The following is a 19,170-nucleotide window of genomic DNA, read 5'->3' as shown; positions in this document are numbered from 1 at the left end:
TGGACCTATAGGGTATTATACTAAGTGAAACATACCAAGTGTAGAAATACAAATACTGCATGATTTCACTTATTTGTGAAATCTTCCAAGAAAACCAAGCAAATGTGAAGAACAGTAGACTCACACACACTGAGAAACAACTGGTGGTTACCATGGAGGAGCCATTCGGGTGAATGGGTGGGGATGGTTAGGTGGATAAAGGGGAACAAAAATATCAATAATAATATATTAGTCATGAGGATGAAAGTGAAATATGAGGAATATATCCAATTATTCTGTGACATCTTCAGACAGCAACTGCTCTAGTGGGGGTGAAGTTTTAATAATGTGGAGAAATTGTTGAACCACTGTGTTTTGTACTAGAAAACAGTATAATGTGTATCAATGATAGTTCAATAAAAATTTAAATTAAATTTAAGAAAGGGATTATGACATATTCAAGTGGAGGGACCTATATTACAGACAACAGGGGCAAAGAAATGGCTGAGGTTGCCATAGAACAGCTCACTGATGTGCCCAGAGCACCTTGGAATCTTGCCCTTCGGTCCACTTACCAGTTGCAGACCGTCAGTATTGGTCCAGGTGTGAATAATAACAGCAAACGCTCATGGTGTTCCCCATGTGTGCACTCTGTTCTCACTGGCCCATTTCTGTTCCTCAGCAGTCTTGTGAATACAGGAGGGGCCTCTCTCCATTTTCTATCACTGGGCCCGTGGGGAGCCTGGTGGGGGCCCAGGAAGGAGGAGGCAGACTTTCAATCTTTGACCCTGAACCTTTCAACCACAGGAGGAGCCTGTTCTGTAGTCCCCTGGCTTTGGGGGCCCCAGTCATCCATGGGGACTATGATGAGGCTGATGGTCACAATGACTGATGATGACATTGGACCAGGTTCTGTCAATGATATTAAGAAAAACTACTAACAATGTCCCCTTGTCATGAGACAGACAGTATTCTAAATACGCCATTTAGTCTGTCATGTTCTTTTCTCAGAAACTACCCCGCTATCTTCGGGGAGCATGCCCACAGGAGGAGCAGTGTGGTGCCACAGCCTAGCATTGATCCTGGAGTGCAGTCACAGCTCCACAGCTGAGACTGTCCCACCCTCACAGAGCCCATGCTACACGTTTGGAGTTTATGTACTTCTGTGGCCATTCATCCAAAAGAGGAATATCACCCATCCATTGGGTGTTGTCATGGTTACTGTTTGATAAAGAATTAAAAGTACTCCCATAACTTTGGTTTAGTCCTGCATGTGCCTGTTCCTTGGCCAAATTTATTCTAAGGCTCTGGCACTCAGGCTGTGCTGCTGGAGGGTGGCCCTCCCCTGGTGTGCCATGCTGAAGGCCTGCCTCCATGGTCTGTTTCTTCTCTCACACACTCTCCCCACAAAGACACCCTGCAACAAATTAACATATGTTGGTTCTGTGTGTCCTCCCCTTATTCAGTCTCCTCTCCCAGAAAATCAGGACCGTGGTGGCCTCACACAAGGCAGCCAGTGCAGAGAGAGCCTGAAGATGACGCTGGGGTTCTTGTTTGCAGAATTGAACAATGAACTTAGGAATCACTCAAAGCAGGACAGCCAGGGACATAGTCCTATTTAGAGATAAAGTGAGAAGAAAGAGCTCCTGGCTCATGCCATGAGGGAACAAGGGAGCCAGTACTTGTGCATTGTCTATGGGATTTACAGGTAGTTGATGATTTTAGGAGTATAATAAGGGGCTAGGGGTGTGGACTTGTTAAGTGGTCCTAGAATGTTCACCCTTGATGAGTCATTATGTCTCTTTTCTCATCAGTCTTCCAGGTAATTCTGAAAAATTAACATATGAAATTTACTGCAGATTCTTTCTCAGAATAGCAGCTTCTTGGTATGGGAGCACAGCAATGAAGACTACCTGCCCTGCCCTCAAGGTAGATTGAGTTATTGTCTGTTTGCTAAGGGGTTTAAGAACAGTATTTAACTTCTTGGGTTTTAAAAGGCAATCATCTTTAAGATGGAATCTTTTTAACTTTTACTATATTTTTTGTGGCTGGGCTTTCCTGCTGTATACGTTGCCCAGGATGCAAATTACTGCATTAGGTCTGAAGGAGGAAAAACAGCATTCAGATCTGGGTCTTTAATCATGCTAAAGTGAATGTCACAAAGGCATGATTAACACACTAATAAAACATGGGTATGCTGTAATGCTTTCCTTTATATGGGGTATATGAAGTGATCTCTCTAAAGAATGGTGGTAGAGCTTAATGTTTAACAAAGAGTTTTGGTAGCAGGTGTCTTTGCCCATTGTTACATTGCTCTGACCATCTGTATTGGACCAGCTGTGAATAATAGCAGCAAAGGCTGAACAATGAACTTAGCAAACACTCAAACTTGTGTTCCTTTTTCAGGAAGCCCTCACTGTACTCTGTCTAAACACCTGGTCCCTTTCTCAAAGGGGGGTGCAGAGGTTGACCTGGCCCTCTCTCTCACCACAACCATGCCTGAGAATAAGGCTTACCTGTGGTAACTCACCACCCCATTTGTGCCCTGAGCTCCTCAGCAGGTCTGGGTCCCATCCAGAGTGAGGTTATGGGCCAATAACAAGTAGTGGAGTCCTGATAATGGGCTGTCCTGTGCAGTGTGGGGAAGGGGCACAGGGGATTGTCCTAATGCTCTTTGTGCAGAGCAAGCACATAGCTCTTCCTCACCCTTAGCAGTAATAATGTGTTCATGGGGCATAAGGATGTGAATGGATCTAAACTGCCCCTGGAGTTTCACTATTCAGAAGTCAGAATAAGGGCCTATGGCCAGTGACCTGGATAAAGGTTCACTTCAGCTCAGAGAATTCTGGAATGGACTGGAAAGAAGGTTAAGACATGTAAGGCATCTAATCAGTCTAATATACCCCAGTGAGACAGACTATGGGTTTAGACAGAGTAGGGTGAGGGTGTCCAGAAAAAGAACCTTACCAAAACCCCATTTTAAACAATTAAGCAAAGCCAGAGATGCATTAATTCTCTAAAGTAAAAATATCAAACTAGCTATAAAAGCATTTTTCAGTGAGATTACTTAAAACTAAAAAGCCAGGCACAACTAGGCCTAGAAGTTTGAATATTCCTCAGATAAAAGAAAGTATATCTGCATAGCCTATGTTTTCACTGCTTCACCAGGAACATGTGTAAATTAAGATTTACTTTAGCCTACTCAATGGCCCAGCTTATTTTAAAAAAATTCTATCTTAGAGCTAAGATTGCATTTTAATCAAACAAACAAAAACTCAGCACATCTTGGAAGCAAACCGCGCAGTCCTTTTTCTTGGCATCATTAATGTACAATCACATGAGCTACACTGTGATTACTGGATTTCCCCCATTATCAAGTCCCCACTTTATACCCCATTATTGTAGTAAGATGCTACAGAGTCACTATGGCAGGCAGTCTTAATTGATATGCACCCAGATCAAAAAGCTGCTGTTCTGTGAAAGAATTATGGCAGGACATTTCTTGTGTTAAGTTAACGTTGCAAAATAATACCCTGATAAGGAACAGTATGTCCTCAAAAATAAACAGTATGGGACCATCTAGTAGGTCCTCTGTCTCTCAACTGCCTATAAATCTCTCAACTGCATATAAATCCCCTAGACAATGCATCACCCTGGACTCACTTGTTCCCACCTGTTTGAAGCCAGGAGCTCTCTCCTTTTCTTTATCTCTAAATAAAAGCCTGTAACTTGCTTTCCTACTTTTTTTTGTAGATAATTATTTTTTATTGAAGGTAATTGACACACAGTATTACATTACATTAGTTTCAGGTGTACAACATAGTGATTCAACATTTATATACATGGCAATTCTAGGTACCAGCTATCACCATACCAAGCTGTTACAATATCTTGAATTTTTTTTTTTTGTAGATAAGCTTTCCTACTTTGAGTAATAGAAAAGTTCATTCTTTGACTCCATGAACAAAAACTCCAGCATCATCAGAAAGCCCTGGGGAGACTACGGTCTGCAATAGGAAGCTAGATCTTCAAATGGCATGATTTAAATGACACAAGGAAGACATGGTGTTATCTTTAATATGGAATCCTTCCTGCCTTTTTTTAGTGTTGTTCACAGCTGGGCCTGCTTGCTAAATTAGCTGCCCAGGTGGCAACTTACCTGATAAGGGCTCAAGTAGGAAAAACAGCATTCAGGTAAAGTTAAAAATGTGAGCTGGGCCAGCAATGATTAACACAATAAAGACATGGACTATGCTGAGTTACCCTCCTTTATCTGGGAATATTCAAAATTCCCAGGCAAGTTGTTATCAACCTTTCGAGCTTTAACTGATTAATTTATTAACTCTGGGTCTCTTTTGGTTGACTATGAGTCCCTTGTAGTGTGTTTTACTGGCCATATTCTCTTTCCACTTAACTCATATCTATTTTCCTGCCTAAAAGGAAGATTTACTTTAGCCTGTTAAGAAGCCCAGCTTATTCTGTAACTTAACCTGTATTCTGTTTTTCTCTTCCTCTGTCAGCTAATCAAGAAATTTCCAACCTGGGCAGGAGATGAGCATCATGATTAATTTAGCAAACAAGCCCAGCCCTAAACAGCATAGTACACACACAAAATATTCAATCTTAAAGGTAAGATTGCATTTTGAAACCCAGGAAGTTAATAAGGAACATTCTTCACATATTCTTTAGCAAACAGACAATAACTCAGGCCATCTTGGGGGCAGGACAGGTGGTCTTGATTGATATACCCCCTAGAAGGATGCTGCTATCCTGGGGAGAAACTGGATCAGTAAATTTCTTTTGTTAAGTTAATTTTGCCAAATTGCATGGATGACTGATAATAGAAGAGAAGAGATTTAATGTCTCTCATCAGAGATAAACACCTTGAGACCACTTGGCAGGTCCACACCGCTAGCCCTTTGTCACATTCCTGAAAAATCCTTAAAAGGGAACAACACCTAACCTCTCAGCACACCTCTCTCTGAGGTTGCCCACACATTGTAAGTGCATAACCTTCAATAAAACTTTCTCTCAACCTTACATGGTGTACCTCTCTCTGAGGTCTCCCATACTTTTTCTCATCTGAACTACATAACTTTAAGTAAAACTTTACTCTGCTTCCCTACTGTGTCTCTGCCCTTCAATTATTTGTTTTGTTGGGGATATGAACCAAGGAATATAAACAATGAACCCCTAACTACACTGTGCCCACAGCCTGAAGGGATGTTGGTAAAAATTATCTTAGGAAAATGAGAGTAGGATTGTCAGGCAGGAAGACAGATATGATTGGGGTAGAAATACAATAAAGCCAGTAAAGCATACTACCTAAGAATCCACCACAAAACTACTATATACAGGAACTGAGTTCAGCAAAGTTGCAGGATATAAAATTAATAAACAGAAACCTGTTGCATTCCTATATGATGAAATAGAAGAAAGAGAAATCAGGAAAACAGTTCAATCAAAAAGAATAAAATTCCTAGGAATAAACCTAAGGAGGTGAATTACCTGTACCCAGAAAATGGCAAGAAACGCATGAGAAAAATTAAAGAAGACATCAAGAAATCAAATACATCACATGCTCATTGATAGGAAGAATCAATATTCAAAATTGACATCCTGCCTAAAGCAATATGCAGATTCAATGTAATCCCTTTCAAAATACCAGCTGCATTTTTCAATAAACTAGATGAAATAGGTCTAAAATTCATATGTAAAAAAAGTACACAAAATAGCAAAAACAATCCTGAGAAAGAAAAAAAAAGCTGGGGGTATTTACACTCCTCAATTTCAAACTCTACTTCAAAGCCATAGTAATCAAGACAAGTTGGTACTGGCACCAGAACAGACCCGTAGATCAATGGAAGGGAATGGTGAGCCCAAATATAAACCCAGGCTTCTATGGACAATTGATATACAATAAAGGAGCCATGGACATACAATAGAGAAATGACAGCCTCTTCAGCAACTGGTGTTGGCAAAAGTGGACAGCTAGATGATCGAGAATGAAACTGGTTTATTGTCTAACCCAATATACGAAGTAAATTCAAAATGGATCAAAGACCTGAAAATAACTCATGAAACCACAAAACTCTCTGAAGAAAACATAGGCAAAAATGTCTTGAATATAAACATGAAAAAGTTTTTCTGAATGTATCTCCTCAGGCAAGGGAAAGAAAATTAAAAATGAACAAATGTAACTACATCAAGCTAAAAATTTTCTGTACAGCAAAGGACACCATAAACAGAAGAAAAATGCATCTTACAGTGTGGGGAATGTATTGAAAAATGACATATCTGACAAGAGGTTAACATAAAATATATATAAATAACTCACGTGTCTCAACACCAAAAAAGCATATATCATGATAAAAAATGGGTGGAGTATATGAATAGACACTTCTCTAAAGAAGAATCTCAGATGGCCAACAGGCACATGAAAAAATGCACCACATTGCTCATCATCAGGGAAATGTAAACTAAAATCCCAATGAGATATCTCCTCACACCAGTAAGGATCACCACCATCCAAAAGACAAGGAACAACAAACACTTGTAAGGATTCAGTGAAAGGGAACTCTCCTACACTGCTGGTGGGAATGTAAATTAATTCAACCATTGTAAAAGCAATATGGATGTTCCTCAGAAAAATAAAAATAGAATATTATTTGACTCAGGAATTCCACTCCTATGAATTTACCCAAAGGAAGCAAGAACCCAGATGCAAAAAGACATGTGCACCCCTACGTTTATCACAGCACTATTTACAATAGCCAAGAAATGGAAGCAACCCGTGTCCATCAATAGATGAACAGATAAATAATATATGGTACATTTACACAATGGAATATTGTTTAGCCATAAGATGTAAACAAACCCTACCATTTGCAACAACGTGGATGGATCTAGAGGTCATTATGCTCCATGAAATAGGTCAGGCAGAGAAAGACAAATACCAAGTGATTTCCCTCATTTGAGGAATATAACAACAAAGCAAAACTGAAGGAACAGAACAGCATCAGAGTCACAGACTCCAAGAAAGGAGTAGCGGTTACCAATGTGGAGGGGTGGGGGACAGTGGGTGGGGTGGGAGAGAGAAGGAGATTGAGGGATGTTATGATTAGTACACATGGTGTGGTGGGGATCATGGGGAAGGCAGTGTAGCACAGATTAGACAAGTAATGAATCTGTGGCATCTTACTACGCTGATGGACAGTGACTGCAATGGGGTTTGGGGTGGACTTGGTACTATGGGTGAATGTAGTAACCACATGAAACCTTCATGAGAGTGTATAATAGTGATACCCTAATAAAAATAAATATGTAAGACACACCTTAATGGCACTTGTATGAAAGATGCTTCGCAAAATAACAGCAGTTCGTATGAACATATATTGTAATTTTGTGAATGAAGGAATACACTGCACTGCATTTAATACATTTTATAAAAGCAAATGTGAAAAAGTTACTCCTATGAATGGAATACGTTCGGTGAACAGAGGTGGAAAAGAAGATGTTAGCAATACTAGTTGTAAGTTCTTATGTAAACTATTATTACATTTGAATAATGTTTACACACCATGGTGCATGGAATACACTGTGTAAAATCACATATACAAAGTGTTTAAGAGATAAAATTTCATTAGTTCAAAGCAGTATTTTTTCTGTGAAAGAATGTGTTCACCATGCAATGCTGTATTCAGCACACTGGGAAGCAACATGCATGCAAGATATTTCTAAAAATGCAGGTTTTATATATATGAATAAGCACTATGTATGTCAGTGAATGAATGGGTTTAGCAAACTACTACAGATAATCCATAGGATACAGACACATGTAATACTGATTCTAAGAATATTGGTTGAGCTTATGAGTAAATGTAGTTACTTCACAGAGAGAATGTGTTCACACTGCACTAAGGCATGGGATACACTCTTCGGAGTCATATACACAAAAGGTGTTTATGTTACAAGAACTTCCTTCCATGTGCAGTGTTTGCATGGAGGTGTACATCCCCCACAGTGTGCCACAATGAAAGCCCTCTGTAAAGGTACACGTGGCACAAAATCTGTGTAAGCATCTCACAGTGCCTCTAAGTACAGTCCTGTCATAAGAGGTGGCACTGCACACACACTGCAGCAGGAAATTCTTTCTGAAAACCCAGTGAGTGATTAGCAAACCTGAGAGTGGTGGAAGCCTGTTGCTGCTGGTTAGTGTTATTTCACAGGCATAAGTGTTCACTGAATGGGCTGCATTTCACACATGCTGTAAAGGCTTGGGAACACACCATGTTTATTGGAGTACTCAATGTCTATGTTAATTGTTAGAGTGCTAATGTCTATGTTTATAAATACAGTGTCACTGCAGTGAGCGGATGTGCCAAGAACACTGTGCTGCAGCTGACACCTTCTGGAAAGGCACATCAGAATGCAAGTTTCTAAGAAAACTGCTTGTATATATGAAGAAGTATAGTGTTACTGCAGTGAATCAATGTATGTAACACATTGTTTTTTGTTCTCTAGTCTGTAAAAATACACATATAGACAATTTTTTAAGAATTATAGTTTTTTTATTTATGAAACACTGTTTCATAACTAAAATGTGAGAGCCTTCCTGTGATTCCCAGAACACACTATGAAAAGTCACATGTATGAAACTGATGTGTTCAGGTCACATTACTGCAGTGAAATAATGCATGTGCCACACGGTGCTGTTCAATATGCTCTGTAATGGCACACACATCACAGACACCTCTGAGGATGGAAGTTTCACCTGAGAACATCTAGTTTATCTTCAGTGAATGTGTGTCTTCAAAACGCTGTGTTGCTTGTAGCATATTCTGTACAAGCACATGCCAAAATGATGTTTCCTAGAATGCAGATTATACAGGTGAGTGTGCATCCTGGGATTTCAGTAAATAAGCACATTCACTCACAGGAATGCATTTCACATGCTCTGTAAAGGCACAAGGATAAAAGTCTCCTAAGTGTTTTAGGAATGTGTGACTTATGTACAGTATGTCATTGAAAGAATGTTCATTCCACATTAGCAATGTGTAAAAGTTGCTTCTAATTGTCATAGATTTTTGTGATATCTCATAGTACTTCAGACAAGGGTTTCAGACATGTTACAGCACACTGATGCTTTAATACATTTTGTGATAACTCATAAAAACTATTTCTGAAAAGGAAGCCTTCATAGGTAAGGAAGGACAAGATTAACTTAGTAGATGAGTGTCTTGGAAGCAGTGTGTGCAGTTCATGCTCTCTGGAAATGCCCAGGCATGACAGGTGTTTCTGGAATGATATGTGAAACAGTGGGTGTTGGCTTCAGTGCTACTACATTTGGAAGGCACGCTAAGTATACACATGTATAAAAGGGGTTTCTAATACTTATTTCAGACTATGTGGATGTGTGCATTCACTTTCACTGAACTAGTGGATTAAGCGTAAAAGGTTCTTGAAAAGGTACAAAAACTCACATATGTAGAGATGTTTCTAAGAGTTATAAAATAATATGTCCATTAGTAATATTACTTCACTGAAATGATATGTTCAGTAAAATACACTATATTTAGTACATTTTAAAAAATCACATATACAAAAGATGCTTCTAAGAACAGTGCTGGCATATGGAAATACACTGTTATTTCAGTGAATGAATATGTTCATCACACTGGGATACATTTAAGAAACTCTGTAACAGCCCGTGTATTAAAGATGCTGCTATGAATGCTCTCTGAAAGTGTGACTGAGCACAGCGATTTTCACTGTAGGCATGTGTACTCCAGCTTGCAGTGGACGAAGTACACTCTGTAGTCTCAGGTATAAAAGATATTTTCAAGGTAGAAAGAATTTTGTGGCATCCACATAATGTTACGACAGTGAAAGACTGTTTTGATACATGGAATTAAATACGTGAACATATGCATAAAAGATGGTTCAAAAGGATACATAATTTTGCTTGAAGATATAGAATTATCCATGTTTTAGAATTCTGGATAAGGTTACCTCAGTGAATGAATTTATTTACCACATTGTGCCATGTTTAGTATAGTTTATCTTTTTAAAGGCACTTACATAAAAGATGTCTCTAATATGTAGATGTGTGTGTGACTGGTGCTGGGTCCTCACAGTGGAGGAATGTGTTCCCCTATGAATGCTGAAGTAAGAATGCTATCTAAAGGCAGCCACATAAAGATGGCTCACAGACTGTATTAAATGGTCTGACTTTGTAACCTGTTATTTAATTGCAAGCATACATTCTCCATGCATTGCTTCATATTATATTCTACGCATAGCCACATGCGTAAATATATTTGTAAGAGTAATTTTAATGGTTCCTGGGTAATGCAGTTTAGTGGAAGATTTTGTTCACCACAGTGTTGCATTTAACATACTATGTAATAACATGTGCACTGAAGGTATTCCCGAAAGCTAGATAATGTATGAATAAGTGCCCTGGTATTTCAGTAAGGGTATGTTCACAACACGGTGCTCCATGTAACATGCTTTAAAATGTCACATGTACAAAAGTCATTCATTTCTAAGTATGGTAGCTTTCCTCATAATTACGGTGTTATTCCAGGAATGAATATAGTCACATCATGCCACATTTAAGACATTATAAAAAAGTGTGTGAATGAAAGACTTTTCTAAGCGTATTGCATCTGTGTTTCTAATAGGATACATGGAGTTTTGCTTCAGTGGGTAAATATGTTCAACACAATGTGCTGCATTTAATATGCTGAGAAGACACAGGTATGAAAGGTAGCTCTAGGAATAACAACTGTACATGTGAATAACTGAAGAGTTCTAAAACTGGAAGCATGTGTTCACCGATGTGTGGCATGTGGAATCCACGGTGCAGTCACGTGTCTAAAGGATGTTTCTAAGGGTAATAACATTGTCTTCTATCCAGATATTACTTCTGTGGAAGATGTGCTTACCACACTGCAGTACATTCAGTACAACATAAAGACACAATGAGAAGAGAGATTTCTAACAATGATAGTTATATATATGTGTGTGTCGCACTGTGCTGCATTTAGTACAAATACATGTATAAATGTAAAAATACAGGGCTGGTTATTATATCAGTTAATCTGTGATAACCGTGTGCTGCATGCAATACACTCTTGAAATGCTATGTACAGAAGTTGTTTCTTGTAACAAAGGTTTTATAGGTAAATAGTGTTATTTCAGGGAAAAGACTGTTTTCCTGACTCATGAAGCTTTTTTATACTCTGAAACTCAGGTACAAAAGCTAATGTGAAGAATGCTGTTTGAGTATGCACAGGAACTCCTTGCTATTTCACTGCCCGGAGCCCTCACCACATTTGGTGGATACACTGCATTGGGTAATTTAACACATAAAATAAATACTTCTAGGAGTAAAGAAAATATATATATTTTTGGTGTCATTAATATACACTTACATGAACAACATTGTGGTTACTAGATTCCCCCCATTATCAAGTCCCCAACACGTGCCCGACTACAGCCACTGTCCACCAGCATAGTATCATGCTATAGAATCACACTACTTGACTTCTCTGTATATACTGCCTTCACCGTGCCCCGTATATTGTGTGGGATAATCATAATGCCCCCTTTTCCTCTTCTTCCTCCCTTCCTACACTTCCTCCCCAGTCCCTTTCCTTTGTTAACTGTTACTTCATTGTTGGGCTCTGTGATCGTGCTGCTGTTTTGTTCCTTTAGTTTTTCTTTTCTTCCTATACTCCACAGATGAGTGAAATCATTTGGTATTTGTCTTTCTCTGCTTGGCTTATTTCACTGAGCATTATACCGTCTAGATCCATCCATGTTGTTGTAAATGGCAGAATTTGTTTTCTTCTTATGGATGAATAATATTCCATTGTGTATATGTAGTACATCTTCCTTATCCATTCATCTACTGATGGGCACTTAGTTGCTTCCATTTCTTCGCTATTGTAAATAGTGCTGCGATAAACATAGGGGTGCATCTGTCTTTTTCAAAACTGGAGTGCTGCATCCTTAGGGTAAATTCCTAGAAGTGGAATTCCTGGGTCAAATTGTAAATTTATTTTGAGCATTTTGAGGAACCTCCATATTGCTTTCCACAATCGTTGAACTTATTTACATTTCCACACGCAGTGTAGGAGGATTCCCCGTTCTCCACAACCCAGCCATCATTTGTTGTTGTTTTACTTTTGGATGGTAGCCTTCCTTACTGGTGTGAGGTGATATCTCATTGTGGTTTTAATTTGCATTTCTCTGATAACTAGCGATGTGGAGCATCTTTTCATGTGTCCTTTGGCTATCTGAATTTCTTTTTTGGAGAACTGTCTGTCCAGCTCCTCTGCCCACTTTTAAATTGGATTATTTGCTTTTTGTTAGTTGAGGTGCATGAGCTCTTTATATATTTTGGATGTCAAGCCTTTACCGGATCTGCCATTTACGAATATATTCTCCCATACTGTAGGATACCTTTTTGTTCTATTGATGGTGTCCTTGGCTGTACAGAAGCTTTTCAACTTGATTTGGTCGCACTTGTTCACATTTGCTTTTGTTTTCCTTGCCCGGGGAGATGTGTTCACGAAGTAGTCACTCATGTTTATGTCCAAGAGATATTTGCCTATGTTTTTATCTAAGAGTTTTATTGTTTCATGACTTACATGCAGGTCTTTGATCCACTTTGAATTTACTTTTGTGTATGGGTTTAGACAGTGATCCAGTTTCATTCTCTTACATGTAGCTGTCCAGTTTTGCCAGCACCATCTGTTGAAGAGACTGTCATTTCCCCATTGTATGTCCATGGCTCCTTTATCGAATATTAACTGACCATATATGTTTGGGTTAATGTCTGGGGTCTCTAATCTATTCCACTGGTCTGTGGCTCTCTTCTTGTGCCAGTACCAAATTGTCTTGATTACTGTGGCTTTGTAGGAGAGCTTGAAGTTGGGAGGTGAGATCCCCGCCACTTTCTTCCTCTTTCTCAGGATTGCTTTGGCTATTCAGGATCTTTGGTGTTTCCATATGAATTTTTGAAATATTTGTTCCAGTTCGTTGAAGAATGTTGTTGTTAATTTGATTGGGACTGTATCAAATCTGTATATTGCTTGGGCAGGATGACCATTTTGACAATATTAATTCTTCCTAGCCAAGAGCACGGGATGAGTTTCCAATTGTTAGTGTCCCCTTTAATTTCTCTTAAGAGTGTCTTAGAGTTTTCAGGATACAGGTCTTTCACTTCTTTGGTTAGGTTTACTCCTAGGTATTTTATTCTTTTTGATGCAAATGTGAATGGAATTGTTTTCCTGCTTTCTCTTTCTATTGGCTCATTGTTAGTGTATAGGAAAGCCAAAGGTTTCGGTGTGTTAGTTTTGTATCCTGCAACATTACTGTATTCCAATATCAGTTCTAGTAGTTTTGGAGTGGAGTCTTTAGGGTTTTTTATGTACAATATCATGTCATCTGCATATAGTGACAGTTTAACTTCTTCTTTACTGATCTGGATCCCTTGTATTTCTTTGGTTTTTCTAATTGCCATGGCTAGGACCTGCAGTAGTATGTTAAATAACAGCGGGGAGAGTGGGCATCCCTGTCTTGTTCCCGATCTCAGAGGAAAAGCTTTCAGCTTCTCGCTGTTCAGTATGATGTTGGCTGTGGGCTTATCGTATATGGACTTTATTATGTTGAGGTACTTTCCCTCTATACCCATTCTGCTGAGAGTTTTTATCATGAATGCATGTTGAATTTTGTCAAATACTTTTTCAGTATCTATGGAGATGATCATGTGGTTTTTGTCTTTCTTTTTGTTGATGTGGTGGATGATGTTGATGGATTTTCGAATGTTGTACCATCCTTTTATCCCTGGCATGAATCCCACTTGGTCGTGGTGTATGATCCTTTTGATATATTTTTGAATTTGGTTTGCTAATATTTTATTGAGTATTTTTGCATCTACGTTCATCAGGGATATTGGTCTGTACTTTTATTCTTGGTGTGGCTTTTGCCTGGTTTTGGTATTAGGGTGTTGTTAGGTTCATAGAATGAGTACGGGAGTATTTCCATCTCTTCTGTATTTTGGAAAACGTTTAAGAGAATGGGTGTTACATGTTCTCTGTATGTCTGATAAAATTCCGAAGTAAATCCATCTGGCCCACGTGATTTTTCTTTGGTAGTTTTCTGATTACCGCTTCAATTTCTTTCCTGGTAATTGGTTTGTTTAGATTTTGTGTTTCTTCCTTGTTCAGTTTTGGAAGGTTGTATTTTTCTAGGAAGTTGTCCATTTCTTCTAGGTTTTGCAGCTTCTTAGCCTACTGGTTTTCATAGTAGCCTCTAATAATTATTTGTATTTCTGTTGGGTCCATTGTGATGTTTCCTTTCTCATTTCTGATTCTGTTGATGTGTGTTGATTCTCTTTTTCTCTTATTAAGTCTGGCTAGAGGCTTATCTGTTTTGTTTATTTTCTCAAAGAAATTTGGTTTCATTCTCTTGGTTTCATTGATGTTTTTCTATTTTATTCTTCTCAATTTCATTTATTTCCTCTCTGATCTTTATTTTGGCCCTTCCTTCTGCTGACTTTAGGCCTCATTTGTTCTTCTTTTTCCAATTTTGATATTGTGACATTAGACTATTCATTTGGGTTTGTTCTGCCTTCTTTAAATATGCCTGGATTGCTATATACTTTCCTGTTAAGACCGCTTTCACTGTGTCCCACAGAAGTTGGGACTTTGTGTGGTTGTTATCATTTATTTCCATATATTAAAGTGGATTTCCATTTTAATTTGGTCATTGTTCCATTGACTATTTAGAAGCGTGTTGTTAAGCCTCCATGTGTTTGTGAGCCTTTTTGCTTTCTTTTTACAATTTATTTCTAGTTTTTTACCTTGTGGTCTTAAAAGTTGGTTGGTAGGATTTCAATCTTTTTGAATTTGCTGAGCCTCTTTTTGTGGCCTAGTATGTGGTCTGTTCTGGAGAATGTTCCATGTGCACTTGAGAAGAATGTGTATCCTGTTGCTTTTTGGTGTAGAGTTCTATAGATATCCATTAGGTCCATCTGTTCTAGTGTGTTGTTCAGTGCCTCTGTGTCCTTACTTATTTTCTGCCTGGTGGATCTGTCCTTTGGAGTGAATGGTGTGTTGAAGTCTCCGAAAATGAATGCGTTGCAGTCTATTTCCTCCTTTAATTCTGTTAGTATTTGTGTCACATATGCTGGTGCTCCTGTGTTGGGTGCATATATATTTATAATGGTTATATCCTCTTGTTGGTCTGAGCCCTTTACCATTATGTAATGTCCTTCTTTATCTCTTGTTACTTTCTTTTTTAAAATCTATTTTGTCTGTTACTAGTACTGCAACACCTGCTTTTTTCTCCCTAACTTTTGCTTGAAATATCTTTTTCCATCCCTTGACTTTTAGTCTGTGCATGTCTTTGGGTTTGAGATGAGTCTCTTGTAAGCAATATATAGATGGGCCTTGCTTTTTATCCATTCAGTGACTCTATGTCTTTTGAATGTTCATTCAGTCCATTTACATTTAGGGTGATTATCAATAGGTATGTACTTATTGCCATTTCAGGCTTTAGGTTCGTGGTTACCTAAGGTTCCAGGTACTTTCCTTACTATCTAATAGCCTCACTTAACTCACTTAGTATGCTGTTACAAACACAATGTAAAGGTTCTTTTCTATTTCTCCTCCTTTTTCTTCCTCCTTCATTCTTTATATATTAGGTATCAAATTCTGTACTTTTTGTCTATCCCTTGATTGACATTGGGGATAGTCAATTTAATCTTGCATTTGCCTCACAATCTGCTGCTCCACCCTCCCTACCGTGATTTTACTACCTCTGGTGACAGCTGTCCAACCCTAGGAACACTTCCATCTATAGCAGTCCCTCCAAAATAGGCTGCAGAGATGATTTGTGGGAGGTAAACTCTCAGCATTTCCTTATCTGGAAATTGTTTAATCCCTCCTTCAAATTTAAATGATAATCTTGCCGGATAAAGTAAGGTTGGTTCCAGGCCCTTCTGCTTCATGGCATTTAATACATCATGCCACTCCCTTCTGGCCTGTAAGGTTTCTGCTGAGAAGTCTGATGTTAGTCTGATGGGCGTTCTTGTGTATGTGATCTTATTTCTGCCTCTGGCTGCTTTTAACAGTCTGCCCTTATCCTTGATCTTTCCCATTTTAATTACTATGTGTCTTGGTGTTGTCTTCCTTGGGTCCCCTGTGTTGGGGGATCTGTGGATCTCCATGGCCTGACAGATTATGTCCTTCCCCAGATTGGGAAATTTTCAGCAACTACCTTCTCAAAGACACTTTCTGTCCCTTTCTCTCTCTCTTTTCTTCTTCTGTTATCCCTTTAATGCGAATATTGTTCCGCTTGGATTGGTCACACAGGTCTCTCCATGTTCTTTCATTTTTAGAGATCCTTTTTTCTCTCTGTGTCTCAACTTCGTTGTATTCCTCTTCACTAGTTTCTATTTCATTTATTGTCTCCTCCACCATATGCAACCTGCTTTTACTACCCTCCATCATTTGGATGGATTGGCTCTCTGACCTGAATTCATTCCTGAGTTCTTGGATGTCTTTCCGTCCCTCCATTAGGAAGTCGATGAGTTTTATTTTGAACTCCCATTCAAGAAGAGTCATGAGGTCCATGTCATTTAAATCTTTATCGTGAGTTGTATTAACAATTTTACTCTGGACAAGGTTCGTTTGGCCTTTCATGTTTGTATATGGCGCCCTCTAGTGTCCAGAAGCTCTATTCTGCAGCCGCTGAGACCCTGAAGCAATGTCGGGGGTCGCAGGGGAGCGGTACTGGTGCCTGGGGGGGAGGAAAGAGCTGTTCCCCACCTCCTGGCTCCTGTGCCTGTCTCCACCGCCTGAGCCGGTGGGCAGGTCACACAGGGATAAGTTTTCATCCCAGACCAGCCAAATATGGATCCCTGCTTTCCACAAGCAGCCGGAATCCCAGTCTCCCCAGGAACTCTGCCTGTATTAACTTTCCAACCTGGTAGTCATGCGAGTCTCATAAAAGCACCATGAAATGTAGGTTTGTGCTCCCAGAGCAGATCTCTGGAGTTAGGTATTCAGCAGTCGCAAGCCTTCCGCTCCCTCCCTGCTCCGTTTGTCTGCTTCCCTCCGGTGAGCTGGGGTGGGGGATGGGCTCGGGTCCCGCGGAGCCACAGCTCTGGTATGTTACCCTGTTCGCTGAGGTCTGCTGTTTTCCCGAGGTGTGTGCAGTGTGATGCCGTCCTCTTTCCTATTGCTCTCTCAGGATTAGTTGCGCCAATTAAATTTTTAATTGTATCCAGTTTTAGGAGGAAGCCTCTGTCTGTCCTCTCACACCACCATCTTTAATCCCAGAACCCATTACCTGAAATTTTAAGTCTATGTTATATTCTTAGTTTATGGTAGCTTAATAAAAAGTTGGTGCTTAGTCCAATAGACCTCAGCTACATGGTGGAAAGCTGGTTTCAGACAGGAAGAGGAGAATCACCAGGGAAAACAGACCCAGTTGAAGGGAAAGCACACATACGTGGCTGATGGTGTGGGGGCCTGTGAACTCAGCCAGAGGGGATACCAAAGTCTGATGACAAGGAAAGGCTCGTGTGCCATCTACCAGCTCTGGGCTTAGAAGTGTAGCCAGCAGGGAGGGGTGAGTCTGTGCAGAGACTTAATGTCCAACATAGGCAGGGCACAGGTCTGGACATGGAGCTCAGCCTTCCACACCAGGGATCCCACCTGCCAACTCTGCGGCCACATCCCTGAAGGCTGCAGTGTCAGTGAGTGGTTGCACCCAGGACTAGGGTCCATCAGTGCCCAAACCGAGGTGCATGGATTGCTTCCCAGGCTCACCTGAGGCTGGGGACTGTTCTAAGTCTTCTCTGGCACCCTAGACAGGCTAATGCTGTCCTGGAAGACACTGAGAGGGAGGCCTGCCAGTCCCAGCATGCACAGCATGTTCTGAGTCCTCCAGGGAGCCCTGAAACCTGTTGTCATTTACCAATCTCACCTCCTATGTGTCAGAGAACATGGAAAATGACACCCTCCAACATTCTGGGTTCCAAGATGTGAGAACCCAGATTTTCCCAGGTCCTTGAAGTTCCCAAACGAGCCTGTAAGAGAAGGTCAGCCAGGCTGAGGCAGTCGAGATAGTGCCGGATGCTTAATGTCTGTCACAAAAATGGCTTCTGCATGCCTAAGGGGATGGCATTGGTCTGCAGGCCTATCTTCCTTGCAAGGAGCCCCACACCTTGGCCAGCTGGAGCCCTGAATCCTGGTGGGTGTGGAGCTGCTGCTGGTTCCCAGAGCCCTGGGTTCCTGTGGCCTGAAAATGGAGGTTTCCACTCTCCAGGTTTGCATGTGAGACCCCTAATCAATCCGGAGACCTACCAGGCTATGCTCTTCCATCTGCTTATCTCTGACTGCATGGAATACATGATGCAAACTTTGAGCTCTGACTTACAAGTGCCAGGGACACCTGCCTTCTCTGAGGGTGATAAGAACCCAATTTCCCCATCCCCTTAGGTTCATTATCTTCATTATGATTATTACTATTTATGACATTAGGAACAACATTATTACTGAGTATCATTAGTATTATTGTTGTTGACATTTTAGATTATTTTTAGTGTTGTTTTATAACCCTGAGTAGAGTTCCCCCTGTCCAAAGGGGGGTTACAAATTCTTGCATGTGATTATGGATGGTTCTGCCACAGATACACAGAGCCATTCCCAGACTCCCACTGTGCTATCTGTTGCTACTTTGCGAAACAGCATCTTGAAATACCCACCATAAGCAGGGATGTGCCAGTCCTGGCAGAAGAGCCTCAGGAGGGTGCTCCTGACCTGCCTGATTATGGAAATCTGAACGTCTTCATGGGGCCAGGAACTGCTTGTGTCCTGGAAGATGTGGTAGGTCATTGTACTTCCACAGCCACCACTGAGTGATCTAAGTGATCTCAGGAACACACGCCACTGTTGCCTCTCTGAAAAAGCTGATGAAGTCACTGCCACCCTCCCAAACCTAAGCAGAATTTTCTAGGACATCTTATGGATGTGGGCATCTAGGGCCCTTGCTGGAAGTGGACACACAGACTACTTCTAGGTCCACTTGAGATGCTGGGTTTGTTCTATGTCCCTTTGGGTGCCTAAGAAAGTCTGGTGTCATCCTGGCAGTCATGTAGAGGGACAGCCC

This window comes from Manis pentadactyla, chromosome Y, assembly GCF_030020395.1.
Source record: "Manis pentadactyla isolate mManPen7 chromosome Y, mManPen7.hap1, whole genome shotgun sequence".
Lineage (NCBI taxonomy): Eukaryota > Metazoa > Chordata > Mammalia > Pholidota > Manidae > Manis > Manis pentadactyla.
This window is presented reverse-complemented; position numbering follows the sequence as displayed.